The sequence below is a fragment of the Triticum dicoccoides genome, chromosome 6A (genome assembly GCF_002162155.2).
Source record: "Triticum dicoccoides isolate Atlit2015 ecotype Zavitan chromosome 6A, WEW_v2.0, whole genome shotgun sequence".
NCBI classification, from domain to species: Eukaryota; Viridiplantae; Streptophyta; class Magnoliopsida; order Poales; family Poaceae; genus Triticum; species Triticum dicoccoides.
In genome coordinates, this window is record NC_041390.1 from 235,502,706 (window position 1) to 235,519,722 (window position 17,017).

Genomic DNA, 17,017 nt, shown 5'->3' on the forward strand with positions numbered 1-17,017 from the left:
AAAGTCGTCGAGAAAGTTTTGGTGGTGGCGTTACCCACCGTATAGGAAGTATTATGATGCACAATTATCGTGGTGCTCCAAAGTCAAATTCCGCGTTAATGTATTCACACTTAGAGTGTATGTCTTCATTGAATGAAGATATACGTTACTTCGTGTGTTGCACATCTAAGTCATCAACATGCATAAGCTTTAGGATGTGTGTCCAATCACGGCATATTTGAGGATTCTAAGATATTTAGTTCACACCACAACTTGCAAAACCTTGTCTGATCCAAGGGCTTTGTGAAGATATCTGCCAATTGCTCTTCAGTGTTAACGTGAATGATATCAATATCTTCCTTCATGACATGATCTTTGAGAAAGTGATGACAGATCTGAATGTGATTTGTCTTCGAGTGTTGAACTGGATTGTTGGCAATCTTGATGGCGCTTTCATTGTCGCGGTAGAGTGGCACATGCTTCAGGTGGATGTTGTAGTCCTTGAGTGTTCGCTTCATCCATAGAAACTGAGCGCAGCAAGATCCAACAACAATGTATTCGGATTTAGCAGTGGAGAGAGATACACAGTTCTGCTTCTTTGAAGACCAACAGATAAGAGATCGTCCAAGAAAGTGACATGTGCCTGATGTGGACTTGCGATCAACCTTGTCACCAGCATAATCAGCATCTAAGAATCCAACTAGATCAAACTCTAAGCCCTTTGGATACCATAATCCTAGCGTTGGGATGTAAGCCAAATATCGAAGAATTCGCTTCACAACTAAGTGATGTGTTTCCTTTGGTGCCGCTTGGAATTGGGCACACATGCAAACGCTAAGCATTATATCTGGCCTAGATGCACATAAGTAGAGTAAATAACCAATCATGGAGCGGTATACCTTTTGGCCGAACTCTTTACCATTGTTGTCGGGGCCCAGATGACTTTTGGTTGGCATTGGCGTTGTGTACCCTTTGTAGTCTTGCATTCCAAACTTCTTCAGGCAATATTTGAGGCATTTTTCTTGTGATATGAAGATGCCATTACTCTGCTGACGGATTTTAAGACCAAGGAAGAACTTCATCTCACCCATCATTGACATCTAATATTGCTCTTGCATTATAGGCCCAAATTCATCACTGTATCTCTTATCAGTACAGCCAAAGATAATGTCATCCACGTAGATTTGGCATACAAACAATTCACCATCATATGTCTTCGTGAAGAGTGTGGGATCTAGGGAACCAGGTTTGAAGCCTTCGCTCTTCAGGAAGTCTTTGAGTGTGTCATACCAAGCTCGAGGTGCTTGTTTTAGGCCATACAATGCTTTGTCGATCTTGTATACCATGTCAGGATGCTTTGGGTCTTCAAAGCCAGGTGGTTGAGCAACAAACACTTCTTCAATTTTTCCATTGAGGAAAGAACTTTTGACATCCATTTGATACAGAAAAATGTTGTTGCGGTTGGCATAGGCTAGCAGTATGCGAATGGCTTCAAGCATAGCCACCGGAGCGAAGGTTTCATCGAAGACAATCCCTTCAACTTGTGTGTAACCTTGAGCAACGAGATGAGCCTTGTTTCTGACAAATTGACAATTCTCATCTTGTTTGTTGCGATAGATCCATTTTGTGCCTATGATATTGTGCTTGCGAGGATCAGGACGCTTCACGAGCTCCCATACATTGTTCAGCTCGAACTGTTGAAGCTCTTCTTGCATAGCTTGAATCCATTCAGGTTCCATGAAGGCTTCGTCAACTTTCTTAGCTTCAGATATTGAGACAAAGGCAAAGTTCCCACACAAATTTGCAAGTTGTGTTGCTCTTGAACGAGTGAGTGGTCTAGGTGCATTGATGCTATCAATAATATTCTCAATTTGTACTTCATTTGCAACACGTGGATGGACTGGACAAAGATTTTGCTCTTGCTGATCATTGTCTTCATCTTCAGCATTGGCTTCAGGCTAAGCAGTGTCTTCAGGCTGATTAGGTGCAGAAATGATGATTTCCTCTGCAGCCCATGCCTCTAACGATATGTTTTCTCCAGTACCCATACACTTGATAGATTCACTTGGTGTAGCTTCATCTAGCAAATTTGGCAGGTGCTCTCTTTGCGAACCGTTAGTCTCATCGAACCACACATCCACAGTTTCAACCACTTTATAGTGAAAGAGGTTGAAGACTCTGTAGGAGTGCGAATCCTTTCCGTAGCGAAGCATAAAACCTTCATGTGCTTTCGGTGCAAATTTTGATCCACCACCTAGCACCGAATACTCTGAAGTAGCTGACATTTTGGCTTCTTACCAGTCAGGAGCTCATATGATGTATTCTTTAGGAACTTGTGAAGATAAACATAGTTGATGACATGGAATGCAGTATTAATAGCTTCAGGCCAGAACTTCCTTGGGGTCTTGTACTCATCAAGCATCGTCCATGCCATCTCAATGAGGGTTGTGTTCTTATGCTCCACGATGCCATTCTGCTGAGGTGTGTATGGAGCTGAGAACTCATGTGTGATGCCTAATGTATCAAGATAAGTGTCGAGGACGGTGTTCATGAATTCAGTTCTGTTGGCACTTCTGATGTGCTTGATCTGGATGCCATAGTTAGTCATGGCACAATTGGAGAATCGTCTGAAGACATCCTGCACTTCAGTCGTGTAGAGAATTATGTGCACCGATGTATATCTTGAGTAATCATCAACTATGACGAAACCATAGAGGCACGCAGTAGTAGAAAGGGTAGAGTAGTGAGTAGGGCCAAATAAGTCCATGTGAAGCAGCTCGAAGGGACGTGTCGTCGTCATGATTGTCTTCGAGGGATGCTTGACACCAGTCATCTTTCCAGCTTCGCAGGCACCGCATAGATGATCCGTCTTGAACTTGATGCCCTCGATGCCTATGACATGCTTCTTCTTTGCGAGGGTGTGCAAGTTCCTCATGCTAGCAGGCCCTAGCCTTTGATGCCAGAGCCAGCACTCTGAAGCTTTTGCTAGAAGACATCCGGCCAGCTGTGGTCCTGCGGAGAATTCTACCATATACAGATCGTCCTTTCGATATCCTTTGAAGACTAGAGATTTGTCAGATTCCATAAGCACAATGCAACGATATTTTCCAAATATCACAATCATGTTCAGGTCATAAAGCATTGAGACATACATTAAGTTGAAACCAAGGGATTCAACAAGCATGAGTTTATCCATGTGTTGATCCGTTGAGATTGCAACTCTACCTAGACCCAATAACTTGCTTTTACCAGTGTCAGCAAATGTGATGTGACTTTTGTCAGATGGACGTAGGGTTGAATCCATACGAAGACTTCGATCACCAGTCATGTGGTTAGTGCACCCACTGTCCATGATCCACTCAGAAGCCTTCGGTGTCATACCCTACAGTGCAGTTGGGGGGATAGGCTTCACCAAGAGAAGTGTGAAGCATAAACATTTGACGAACAAGTATATTAACAAAGTTCAGATGCTGGTTAGGGAAGATAGGATGTTTGTCAAGAAATCCTAGGACGAAATACATAGTAAGGGCATTTTGGCATTTTATCTTGCGTCCCACAAGATGTTTTAGGTCCCCAGCATAAGCTTCAGAAGCTTTTTATTTTGGGTTGGAGACCATTACCTGCAGAAGAGAGTTAATTCTTCTTAACCACCCACATCTTAAGGGGTGGCTTAGAAGCAATGAGTCTAAGTGCAGCATCTGAGAATTTAGGCTTTGGAGCCCTATCAAATAGCCTTGCATGTGGTGAATAATACTCATAAGAACAAGAAGAATAGTTCTTGGTCTTATGAACATAGCGGTGTGATGAAACACGCTGAATTTCATAAGTCTGAGTATGGTTTCCCTGCAAAACATTGGTGTTAGGGTGACTATGATGAGTCCACTATCTATATGAAGCCTTTGGACCATATGAAGCCTCTCGTCTGGGTTTTGTCTTCTTCCCTGGTGGTGTCATGATGACATTCACAGGAAGCTTCTCAAGACAACTTTTGGGAACCTAGATCTTCTTCAGAGGTGATCATTCCTGCAGTTAGTACCAATATACCTGGCAAACACTTCATCATTCTGATTCTTAACCAGTTTATAGTTTGCATCAAAGGATTCATTAATGATAATAGGGTCAGCACAAGTGAAGCCAGATAAGGTAGATGGATTCACTGAAGGACCCTTTGCAGCAACCCATGTGGTTTTGGGGTACTGCTCAGGCTTCCAGTATGAACCATCAACATTCATTTTCCTCTCGAACCCAACACCCTCTTTCCTAGGGTTTTGGTGCAGAATCTGTTTCTTGAGGACATCACAAAGAGTCTGATGCCCTTGGAGGCTTTTGTACATCCCTATTTCAAGCAATGTCTTCAACCTGGCATTCTCATCAGCAATAGTAGTGGTATCCTACGAAGAGGGGTTAGTTTCCACATCAGAAGTTGAAGACATAGCAACAGTAGCAGCAATAGAACATTCAGCAACAGAGATAGCATTATCATGCTTATGACATTTTAAACATGGTGGCTCAAAGTCTTCCTGGGTGGTACTGATCTGTTGAGCGTGAAGTGATTCATTCTCCTTTTGAAGATCTTCATGAGACGCTCTCAGGTTCTCAAGTTCTTGCTTCCTTTGAAGATAATCATAGGAAAGCTTCTCATGAGTAGCTGAGAGTGTTTCATGATGACTTTCAAGTTCTTCGTACTTAACAAGAAGATTTTTAATGTCTTCAATTAAGGACTGAGTTCGAGTCATTTCCACGTCCAACAGGTCATCGATTTGTCAAGCAACTTTTGAATGTGTTCCATAGCATTTTATTGTTCTGTTGCAATTTTAGCAAGTGTTTTGTTGCTAGGTTTAGATTCACATTCAGAGTCATCTTCACTACATGTTTGAAACTAAGCATCGCATGAGTTGACCTTGGCACCACATGCCATGAAGTAGTAGGTAGGAGTAGAGTCATCCTCATCATCATAATCAGCGTTGGCGAGGATGTCATTGTCTTTAGTGTTGAAGATGGACTTGGCGACATAGGCTGAAGCTAGAGCCAGGCTTGCCACGCCTGAATCTGACTCCTCCTACGACTCCTCAGAAGCAAACTCCTCCTCTAAATTCATCTCCTTGCCAACAAACACACGAGCCTTTCTTGATAAGTTCTTCTTGTATGATGAAGGCTTTGATGAAGACTTTGAAGAAGACTTTGATGATTTCTTCTTTTCTTGTCATCAGAATCATATTCTTTGCTCTTCTTCTTCATCTTGGTCTCATTCTCCCACTGAGGATACTCAGAGATGTAGTGACCAGGTTTCTTGCATTTGTGGCATGTTCTCTTCTTGTAGTCACGAGAAGAAGGTTCATCATTTCTTGAGCTGGATCTTGAAGACTTTCTGAAACCTTTCTTCTTGGAGAACTTCTGGAATTTCTTCACGAGCATAGCTAGCTTCCTTCCAATGTCTTCAGGATCCCCAGAACTGCATTCAGATTCTTCTTCAGATGAGGACACAACCTTTGCCTTCAAAGCCCGGGTTCGGCCATAGTTGGGGCCATAGATATCTCTCTTCTCAGATAACTAAAACTCATATGTGTTGAGGCTCTCAAGTATGTCAGACGGATCGAGAGTTTTGAAGTCAGGACGTTCTTGAATCATCAAGGCCAAAGTGTGGAATGAGTTGTCAAGTGATCTCAGGAGCTTCTTGATGATTTCGTGCTTGGTGATTTCAGTGGTGCCAAGTGCTCGGAGCTCATTTGTGATATCAGTGAGGCGATCGGATGTGAGCTCGACATTCTCATTGTCGTTTCTTTTAAAGCGGTTGAAGAGGTTGCGAAGAACATCAATCCTTGAATCTCTCTAAGTTGAGACGCCCTTGTCGACCTTGGAGAGCCAGTCCCAAACTAGCTTTGGTTTCCAGTGCACTCACACGACCGTACTGTCCTTTGGTCAGATGACCATAGATGATGTTCTTGGCAGTCGAATCGAGTTGAATGAACCTCTTGACATCAGCAGTGGTGGCACCTTCACCGACCTTAGGAACACCATTCTTGATGACATACCAGAGGTTGAAGTCAATGGCTTCGAGACACATGCGCATCTTGTTCTTCCAATAGGGGTAACTAGTGCCATCAAACACAGGGCACACAATGGAGACCTTGATTATCCCTGTAGTCAACATAGCTAAAACTCGAGGTCGTGAAACCGAATCACACCGAACAAGAGAGCACCTTGCTCTGATACCAATTGCAAGTGCTAGTTATCGACTAGAGGGGGTGAATAGGTGATTTTGATGAAAGTCCTCAAACCATGAGGTCTTTGAAGACAAACAATAGAAATGAACCTATTGATATGCAGTGGAAGGTACACTACACTAGACAAGCCATAGTCAAGTATGGAATGAGGTGAAAGCACGAAGACTATCAGCAACTAGGTAGTATGGAACAGGATGGAAGACAGGACGAAACAAAACAGTAAACAATCTTCACTCAGTGAAGTCAATCAGATCATAGAGGCAAGGTAAACTGATTCGAGAATGGTTAATAAAATCTAAGACCATTTCATATTAAGGTCAAAATAGTATTAGCAATATACGAGTCTCATACGATGCCATTTCAACGATTGTACCACAAAAGCTCGAAATGTTACAAGCTTCAAATTCCAGAGTTATATGGCTCAATTTCGAAGATTATAAGGTTCAAACTGATATTAGAAATGAAATTCAGCTCATCAGTTGCAAACGCTCGCGCTGATCTTCTAAACATGGATATCACAGAGGTTCAAACTAACATCACCGCTTCTAAGTCTGGTTTCAAAAACTTACAATTTTTGCAAAGGGGCTAGCCACTGAGAAGTCATGTATGGGGTTGACACGATGACTTTCGATTACCGTGTCATCTAAAGTTCCAAAATGAAATTCAGCATTTTTGGAGCCTACTCCATTCTGCCGCAGGCGTCGGTGCTGATCAACAACCATTCATTTTTATCGGACTGAGAACCTCATTTCCTTTGGCACCCTTGCTCTGAGAACAAAGAACCTGGCGAATATAATCTCCGGTAAGGTCCCTCGTTAGGAGTTCAAAGTAATTTCGGAGAGATGTTGATCTAGGAATTCGACGTGATTGTTATATTGTATCACATTATCCACCACTAGGCCTAATCTTATCTACAAAAGAAGAAAACGTGTTAGTGCCTACATGCAGTTTTGAACATTACTACAGGCCTATTTGGTTTGCAGGATTTGTAAAATGCACTAACATGCCATCTTTGATCTGACATGATTAACATGGGCATTTGATTACATTCTAGAAAAATGTAGCCTTTTCACAAGAGGTTATAGTGGATGAAAAGTTCCCTAAGAAAACTTGAACTCCCTTATGGTTAACATTTAACAGGAAAGGAACATCACCTCGATATATAGCTTCTCCAGGCATGGAAAGCATCTCAGGAAACTGACAACTTGCTCCAGGTTGGGGCTGCTAGATTCTAGTGCAAAGACCTTCATTGTGCGGAGTTTCGAGGTCAAGCTTGTCGGAATCATTTCCTGAATAACAGACGAACAAACATCTTCAAAATTAGAAATAATGTTAATTTGTACAAGGAGAGGTAGAAGGCGGCTGTTGTACCCAAACGGGTGTGGATCCAATAACAAGTTCAGAGTATTTGTGAGATGAGTAGCCCACCACTGTCAATTTCGGCGCAGAAATGACATTGATTCTTGTTGGACCTTCTTGATCTTCTATAATTAATCTCTCAAGTGCAGGTGTGTCCTCAATGACCATACCGTGGTACACATCTTGTGATGTCTTCCTGCCGCACCAGCAACACACATAAATAGTCTGGAGAGTTATGGAGGTGATGTGGAAGGTACTCAACCCATTGATTGCTTGAATACAAAGGTACTCGAGTGCAGTACAGCGACGAAGTAGGCGCTTCATGTCACCGTTTGAGAGGCAGACGACGATGAGCTCGAGGTGTTTCAGTCGTGCACTACAAGAAATATGTCAAATTGTGACCTTCTGTCACTGACCCTAGAAGAATTGGTCATAAATCTATGACCATTTGAGACCAATTGGTCAAAACTGTTCGAAGGGCTTTAAACCCTAAACCATAATGACCATTTTGGTGAGAAAGGTCACAATTTTCTTACACGAAATTGTCATAAAGCAGACAACACTGATCCACTGCCTTATTTCTAGCTGATCACGACCAATATAGATGGTCATAACCTTGTAAGTTGTGGTGGATTGCTATGACTAGGCGCCACATCATCAGTTTTGCCTATGTGTCAATTTTTGCCCTAGGTTGTGAAGCAACCCATATTTCTGTTAGTCCCAAAATTCCGAAAAAAATCTCATAAATTCTTTGGATCATATCTTCATCAAATATGTCAAAAACCTTCCTCACCTAGTTAAAATATAATTTGACAATATTCATTATCCTATTCTAATTAGAACAGCACTTCGTGAAGGAAGTGCTATTTATATATTCTTGACTGCCCTCAAAAGTTTTGGGCACTCTTTCCTATCCAAATCATTGCCTCATGAAAAAATTCAGCTCCATTTGCCTAGTAAATATTCCTCGGCAAATTTCCAAAGTTTTGTTCAGCTAGAAGCTTTGTGAAGGAAGTACCATTTCTATATATCAAAATGACATGAAATTTATACCGTTCCTTCATATGCCCATATTATCACCCTCCTCCAAATTATAGATCAGTCAAATCATCTATGTGAGCCTAGGTTCAATTTATATTTTACGGCCAGATTGGCACATTGCAAAGCAAGTGTTATCTAGACCACTCCTATTACCCTCAAACTTTTTGGGCACTCTTCCATACCCAAATCATTGCCACATGATAATATTCAGCTCCATTTTCCTGGTAAATCTTTCTCAGGAAATTTTCGAAGTTTCTATCTCTAGAGAAGCTTTGCGAAGTAAGTACTAGCTAGGCTTAGCCAAATGATCTGAAAATTTACCAGGGCATGACCATACCTATGTAACTTACCTACAAAAAATTTGAGCTCATTTCATTTATCCAATTTCTCTTGCTAATTTTCCCAAGTTTCTATCAAGAGAAGAGCATTGTGAAGGAAGTACCACTTTGGCATGTCCAAATGGTATCAATTTTCTATTGTGCTTTCCTATGCCTGAATAACCATCCTCCACCAAATTTCAGCTTAATACATTCATTATTTTGAGACTAGCTTCAACATTCATATTTTTGTCCAGTGTGGTACTTTGCAAAGCAAGTACCACCTAGGATCCTCCTTTTGATCTGAAAATTTGTGAAGACATTCTCCTTAGTAGATGATCATCCTCAGCCAAAACTCACGCCCATTGGCCATGTGCATTTCCCATACCGCTAATCAAACACTTGGCTGCAAATTCAGCTTTGACCATAGTTCGGTCTCCTCGTGAGATTCTTCTATTGTAATTTTCTTCCTAGCACCTACCTGGGGAGTTACCAACCCACTAGACATGCCTAGGCCTCCCAAAACGCATGTCAACACCAAGGTCACGCGGTGACCACGTGGCGGGCATGCGAGTTTACGCGCTTTCGAGTTGCGGCCCTGGGCCACCGACCAAACCTCGATGTATCACCACAAAACCATGTATTATGCTTAAATAGGTACTTATGTAACTATAAATGATTTTTGGAAAAAATAAAGAGCAAACAATAAGGTAGCTGCAGTTCAAATTTGACCCACTTCCAACTGAATCGGCAGAAATTTGTCTTTTTCACCAGAGGTGGATCAAAACTTTTGAAACCCAACCATTTTGTCAATTGTGCATTAAATATGGCCTAATATTTTATAAAATTGATTAGGTCTAATTTTGCAACAAATATATGGTAGGTCCTTCATAAGAAAAACTCATTTCGAACACTCAAAAAATGGAAAATGAATTTCCCGTGCAACGAAAATGAAAACTCCCTTAGGAAACATTGTTTGGAATTCCAAGATGCACCCTTGTGCACAATATGAGATCATTTGAACAAAATATGCCATTAATGTGGCCATAAGATTGATCATTTGGCTTGAAAGCCATGAATCTTCATGCATGATAGCTCATTTCTAAGAACATTTTTTAATAATTGACGTATTACAAGTTTATTATTTTTCCTAGAAACTTGGTCACATATGATGACACAATGCAAAGGTTTTCCAATTTTTTTGATTTATTTTTTATTTTTTTATGCTCATTTCAAAATGCGATCAAAACGGCGGGCTTGACCGTTCGTAGCTAGTGGTTGAATCTTGGAATTCTTTTGATGTTTCTATGTAAACAGATACTTATGTACCTACAAATAATTTTTGGAAAAAATAAATAGCAAACTATGAGGCAGCAGCTGTTCAAATTTAACTCGCTTCCTCCTGAATCGGCGGAAACTTGTCTTTTTCACCACAAATGGATCAAAGCTTTTGACACCCAACCATTTTGTTAATTGTGCATTAAATATGGCCTAGTATTTTATAAAATTGATTTGGTCCAATTTTTCAACAAATATATGGTAGGTCCTTCACAAAAAAAACTCATTTTGGGCACTCGGAAAATGGAAAATGAATTTTTCGTCCAAAGAAAATGAAAACTCCCTTAGGCAACATTGTTTGGAATTCCAACATGCACCCTTGTGCACAATATGAGATCGTTTGAACAAACTATGCCATGAATGTGGCCATAAGATTGATCATTTGGCTTGAAAGCCATGAATCTTCACGCATGATAAATCATTTCTGAGAACACTTTTTAAAAATAATTGTTGTATTAGAAGTTTATTATTTTTCCTGGAAACTTGCTCACATATGATGACACAATGCGAAGGTTTTCCAATCTTTTGATTTTTTTTGAATTTTTTATGCCCGTTCCAAAATGCGGTCAAAACAAAGGGCTTGACCGTTCCTAGCTAGTGGTTGAATCTTGGAAATTTTTTGATGTTTCTCTGATTAAAAGATACTTATGTACCTATAAATGATTTTTGGAAAAAATAAATAGCAAACTACGAGGCAATTGCTGTTCAAATTTGACCCGCTTCCTCCTAAATCGGCGGAAATTTATATTTTTCACCAGAGATGGATCAAAGCTTTTGACACCCAACCATTTTGTCAATTGTGCATTAAATATGGCCTTGTATTTTATAAAATTGATTTGGTCCAATTTTTCAACAAATATATGGTGGGTCCTTCACAAAGAAAACTCATTTCGAGCAATCGGAAAATGGAAAATGAACTCGAAAGAAAATGAAAACTCCCTTAGGCAACATTGTTTGGAATTTCAAGATGCACCCTTGTGCACAATATGAGATCATTTGAACAAACTATGCCATGAATGTGACCATAAGATTGATCATTTGGCTTGGAAGCCATGATTCTTCACGCATGATAGCTCATTTCTGAGAACACTTTTTTTAAAATAATTGCCGTATTACAAGTTTATTATATTTCCTAGAAACTTGGTCACATATAATGACACAATGCGAAGTTTTCCAATTTTTTGATTTTTTTGAATTTTTTATGCCCATTTCAAAATGTGGTCAAAACGGCGGGCTTGACCGTTCCTAACTAGTGGTTGAATCTTGGAAAAAATTTGATGTTTCTCTAATTATATAGATACTTATGTACCTAGAAATGATTTTTGGAAAAAATAAGTAGCAAACTATGAGGCAGCTGCAGTTCAAATTTGACACGCTTCTTACTAAATCGACAGAAATTTGTCTTTTTCACCAGAGGTGGATCAAAGCTTTTGACACCCAACCATTTGGTCAATTGTGCATTAAATATGGCCTAGTATTTTATAAACCCGATTTGGTCCAATTTTGCAACAAATATATGGTAGGTCCTTCACAAAAAAACTCATTTTGGGCACTCAGAAAATGGAAATTTGATTTTCCGTCCAAAGAAAATGAAAACTCCCTTAGGCAACATTGCTTGCCACTCCAAGATGCACCCTTGTGAACAATATGAGATCATTTGAACAAACTATTCCATGAATGTGGCCATAAGATTGATCATTTGGCTTGAAAGCCATGATTCTTCATAGATGATAGCTCGTTTCTGAGAACACATTTTAAAAATAATTGTCGCATTATAAGTTTATTATTTTTCCTCATAACTTGGCCACATATAATGACACAATGCGAAGGTTTTCCTTGTAAGTGGTTGTTATTTTCTAATACATCAAATAAACGGTTAGGTGTTTCTTTTTTCCGTAATGTAATAGATAGATATGAGAGGTGATGGAAACATCTTGACATTATTTTTTTATTTAATTTTGAATAAATTGTGGATTAATGTTTTTGAAAAATGATGTGGTCCATTTTTACAACAGAGTTTTATAGTTTTTTATTTTGAAGACTCCAGCGCAAGACAACCGGCCAATGAGAAGCCAGAAACCACGTTCACACGGATCACCCAGTAAGACACCATCTGAGCCGTCCATCACGCACACATCAACGGTGGAGCTTCTCCCGAGAAACCCAAACCCACCCACCCACACTCATCCTCTCCCATTCTCCAGATCCTCTCCCAGCCCACCCCGTCGCCGCCGCCTTCCTCCCCCTCCCGCGATTCCCATCGTCGCCACCCCCACCCACCACTGCCGACCTCGTCTCTGCCACGCACCCTCTCCCCTCGCCTTCATCCCCCAGATCCACCAGTCTGCTTCTCGGCCATGGCGTCACGGTCGGTTTTCTCGCCGGTGCACGCGCACATGCTTTGATGCGTGCCGCTCCGTCGAGCTGGCCGGACCGTGGCGCGCGTGTGGACCGTGTATCCGCCACCAAATCTCCCCCCCGCTCCCGAATCAAATCCCCCAAATCTCTCCTCCGCTCCTAAATCAAATCCCCATCACCTCCGCCACCACCCCACCTACTCCCACCGTCGCCGCGAGCCACGAGCGCGAGCGGGGCGATGGCCAATCCTCCGCTTCTCCTCGACGTCCCCACTCCATTCGTTGTGCACGCCCTAGGACGATGGCGGCCGACAAATCTAGGGCCGCGTGGTTGGTGCAGGATCCGCATCGGCGGGCGGCGACGGAAACACATGGCGCACTGGGAGGACAACGACTCCGGCGTCCGACGTCGACAAGTACAACATCCTCTCCCGCTTCACCTGCAACGCGTTCTACCTCGACTCCAAGTCCACCATCGGCGTCGAGTTCGCCACCCGCACCCTCCTCGCGAGTACTCACCCCCGTTCCATTAATCGTTGTCATTCCTTTCTTTGCTCGCCGCTAGATCCGATGTATCAGTCTAGTGATTCGCTGCCCAGATATCTTGCACTCCAGATCTAGTGATTCGCTGCTTGCAAACAATAGCTAGTAAATCGGTCACCATGGGGAGGGGACATGAGATTCAGAGAAGAGATGCTGCTGCCAGCCTATACTAGTTCATATGTATCCAGGTGCCTAGATCTACCATACTCACCTCATTTCACTGTGCTACTAGTAGTTCCTAGGCCATTAGCTCTTGCTTGCTTTTTTTGCTGCACAATGAGCATTCTCGGTGAACATTGAGGCCTAGTTTGGCAACACCGCTTTTCAAAGACCATGGTTTTCCAAAACTTCAGTATTTCAATAGATGGGCAACAAGTACTTCAGTTTCTGAAAAACATAGATTTTCTCAGTTTTGATAAAATTGCTCAGGTGTTTGGCAAGTGGCAGTTTTTCTCTGTTTTCTTTGGTTTGTACAGATTATTACATGTTGCATGCATGCTCAACAACACTCACGGATCAGCTTGTGCTAATGGCCACTGTATGCATGTAGCCTTGCACGGGCATGTTCTCTCCTAGTAGATGCCAGAATCTGTAGCAGCAGTAGTAGTAGAGCTATCTATTGTAATCAATTAAAGACCGAGCTAGTTACCACATGGACAGAGAGAGCGCCCAGCCAGCGTTTCTCAGTTTTTTAAAAAGAGTTCGGGACCACTTTTTTATATATAAAAAATACCATAGTTTAAGAGATACCACAGTTTGTTAAATTGCAGTATTTTTTCATCCAAACAACTCAAAGTATTGAATACCAAGGTTTTCTTAGAAACCATAGTATTTTTTAAAACTACAAAAATACTTTGGCTCCCAAACGCACACTGAATCTCTTAATTAGCGACAATATTGAGATGACATCCACCCATTTCTTTATTTTTGTGAATGGACAGAGTGATCTATATTTTTTCGTCAGTCCATACAACACTTTTGACTAGTAAGATTCATTATGTACAATGTAGTGTGCCTATTGGTTTTCATGTTTAGGAAGAACCTATGATTTACCTTCAGAGAAACACATAGTTTATCCTAGGAGGCAATGTGCATGTTTTATTTTCTTTGAGAAATGATCACTCCATGGAAGGGGGTGTAGGAGCACAAGCATCCCAATATGCCCATACAGGACAAAAAAAGTTACTACAATGTTAAATATTCATTTTACTGCTAGTGTCCATTTAGCAGTTTTTTACTATGTTTCTACCAAGATGATTCAGCCATTTGTTTGTTTTCCTGCAGCAAAGTGCGGCTGGACGAACGAGGCTGCTATTCTGCCTTGATCTGCACACAAAGAGTTCTTGGACCTGACCTGAAGCAAGGATACCTACGGCTGCAAGCCAACAATGTCTGAAGACAGGCGCTGCTTGTCGATGTTCTCCGCATAACGATAGGCTTCCATGTATTTTCCACTTTCCTTTTCGCTTTCTGTAATGCTAACTTGACGGTCACCCTATAGTTTGTTGGCTGTTGCAACCCAGCAGCGGCACTTCCATTTTAACGCATGTACTAGTGTGCTAAAACTTGCAAAATACACAAATCTTGAGCTTTCTTTATCAGCTTGTTGTTGCTGCTCCTTGTGTACAATGATTGATGTTGCTCTAGTTAGTGTTGTATAGGAAGAAAGAGGATGTATTTATATAGACATGTATGTATGTTTACTTCATTTGTTCCTTGTCTGTCCAATCCCCTCCTAATGAATTTGTTTGTTCGATTTGGATTAGCAGGCTCGTCCCTGGACCAGATGTTCAAGTACAGCCCCATCCACTGCATCGACCTAGAGTCAAGTATGTACTCGTCTTGTTGAACAAATGGGACGTATGCTTCATGGCCTAATGCTTGATGCTTGATGCATGTATCATGTTTGTTCATTGGTAAATATGTAAATCATGGCTGGCCTGATGGTTCATGGCCTCATGTTTTCTTCAGTGGTAGCACATTCAGATGTATTAATTAATTTTATACATGTTTGCAAATTTGGACGACGATAACAAACTGTAATCATGAATACTTGTCTAAAAACTTGAACAACCATCTTGTTTAATTTGGTGATGTTCCTCCATGCTAAGACCTAATCTGCTGCACTATTATTTAGTTTTCATCACCGGTTTTGATTTCACTAAATTTATATTTTCTTTTGTATGCTTATAGTCTATTAGTTCTCATTCTAGCTCTAAATGTTGTTTGCAGCATCACCATCAAGTACGCCATCAAAGTAATTCACCACTCCACCATCAACTATGCTTTGCTCTACTTGCTCTCCTTAGTTTTGCTCTTTGCTGGAAAGCACAAAGAAAATTGAAGCTATGTAGATGATTTGATCTGAAGAGGGTCAAAGAGAAAATGCCCACGTGTTTACTGCCTTATTATGTTCTGCTTGAGTTGACACTATTTATGTCCAAACCTGGGTTTATACTCTTTGCTTGTCGTCATCACTCATCGGTTGGGCTGTTTACTTAATGTATTTGTGTCTGATTTGCTCCATCATATTTCCTAATGTACTTCTACATATATATGTTGGTTGTAATCTACTTGAATGATCCAAGTACTTGATATTCCATTCTGTTCTTGTAGGTGAATGGAGCTTGTGTTGTTGGTAGAACTCCATTGATGACTTCTTCCTATGTTGAAGAGCATGTTCCGTGGTATCCAAGAGTAGATAGATTTACACTGGCAGAGCGTTTTATTTGTCGATCGCAATGTTTGTGATTGTGTGGAATATTGTATGGTTATCTACATGAAGTTTGAAGTTCCTGGGCGTGCAATATTTGATGGTCAAACAGGTTGTTGTGATGTGAACGAGTGTATGGAGTTTCACATGTTTTGTTCTGTACATAATATATTGTAATAAACCTATTTTGGTTGTTATTTGAAGATTTTCATATTCTTATGTTCTTTCTGTTTGATATATACTGCTTAAAAAGCAATGTGGATCCACTTCTAGGAAAAAATCTGACAATTGGGACCCATCTAAACACTGATGATGACAAAAAAGCTGGAAATTAAAATGAAATGGACCTTAAAAGGCCATGCCCTAGAAAATAAAAAGGCCAAATTGTTGGGCCAGGCCCATGTAGCCAGAGAAAATTAACAGAAAAATATACATTAAAAAGCTGTATTAATGGGCTCGGCTCATATAAACACCGAATTGGATCGAGCTGATTCCTATCCATGTCAGCCTGCCACGCTGGATCCTACGTGGCCTAGGGAGGCTGCTAGTGACCAAAAATTTGGTCGATGAACCAATGACCTTTTACATATCACAAAGAAGGTTGTTAATTTCAGTTTACGACCGCCACCTTTTGACCTTCTGTTTTTGGTCACAAAAAGGTCGCAAACGAAAAACAATGACCTTTCAGTGACCAATAGTGATGGCCGCAAGTTGAAATATTTCTTTTAGTGGTGGTAGAATAAGAGCGGGCACGTCATTAAGGCGGGTAAATGGTTGTTCCTGAACTTGGTGACACATAGCGTGGGCGTGAGGCAGAGTGCGGACATTGGCAGCGACCATATATGCCCATCATCAAAATTGAGCTCCTCGAGCTGATCTAGGGTGGGGAATCGGAACAAGTCGTCAAGCTTGGCTCAGTCCTTGCCGTTGGAACGGAACTTTCCCATTCTAGGGCCTTCGGTTGGCCAAGGTGACTGCCGAGGATCATGGAGAACGCATCCAAGCTTTTGCAATAGCCATGGCAGAGCTCGTGGGTGTCGATGAGGTCGAGAGGGCTGGAGTTCCATAGGGGCGCCATTGCCGGGAAAGGACGGTTGCTCGCGCCCCATAATTGATTGGGAGGAGGGATATGATGACTCTCAACAT

General features: G+C 41.3%; 1 long non-coding RNA gene across 4 annotated transcripts; it reads left to right on the plus strand.

The window, feature by feature from the left end:
• The first annotated feature begins 12,737 nt into the window (after positions 1 to 12,737).
• LOC119316707 lies at positions 12,738 to 16,075 on the plus strand. Of its 4 annotated transcripts, none has more exons than XR_005153208.1 (5): positions 12,738 to 13,346; positions 14,443 to 14,602; positions 14,928 to 14,987; positions 15,391 to 15,415; positions 15,775 to 16,075. It is a non-coding gene; the product is annotated as an uncharacterized LOC119316707 (long non-coding RNA). The 4 variants fall into 4 exon arrangements; XR_005153207.1 differs by having other exon boundaries at positions 12,738 to 13,126; positions 14,925 to 14,987; XR_005153205.1 differs by having other exon boundaries at positions 12,738 to 13,126.
• The last annotated feature ends 942 nt before the right edge of the window (positions 16,076 to 17,017 follow it).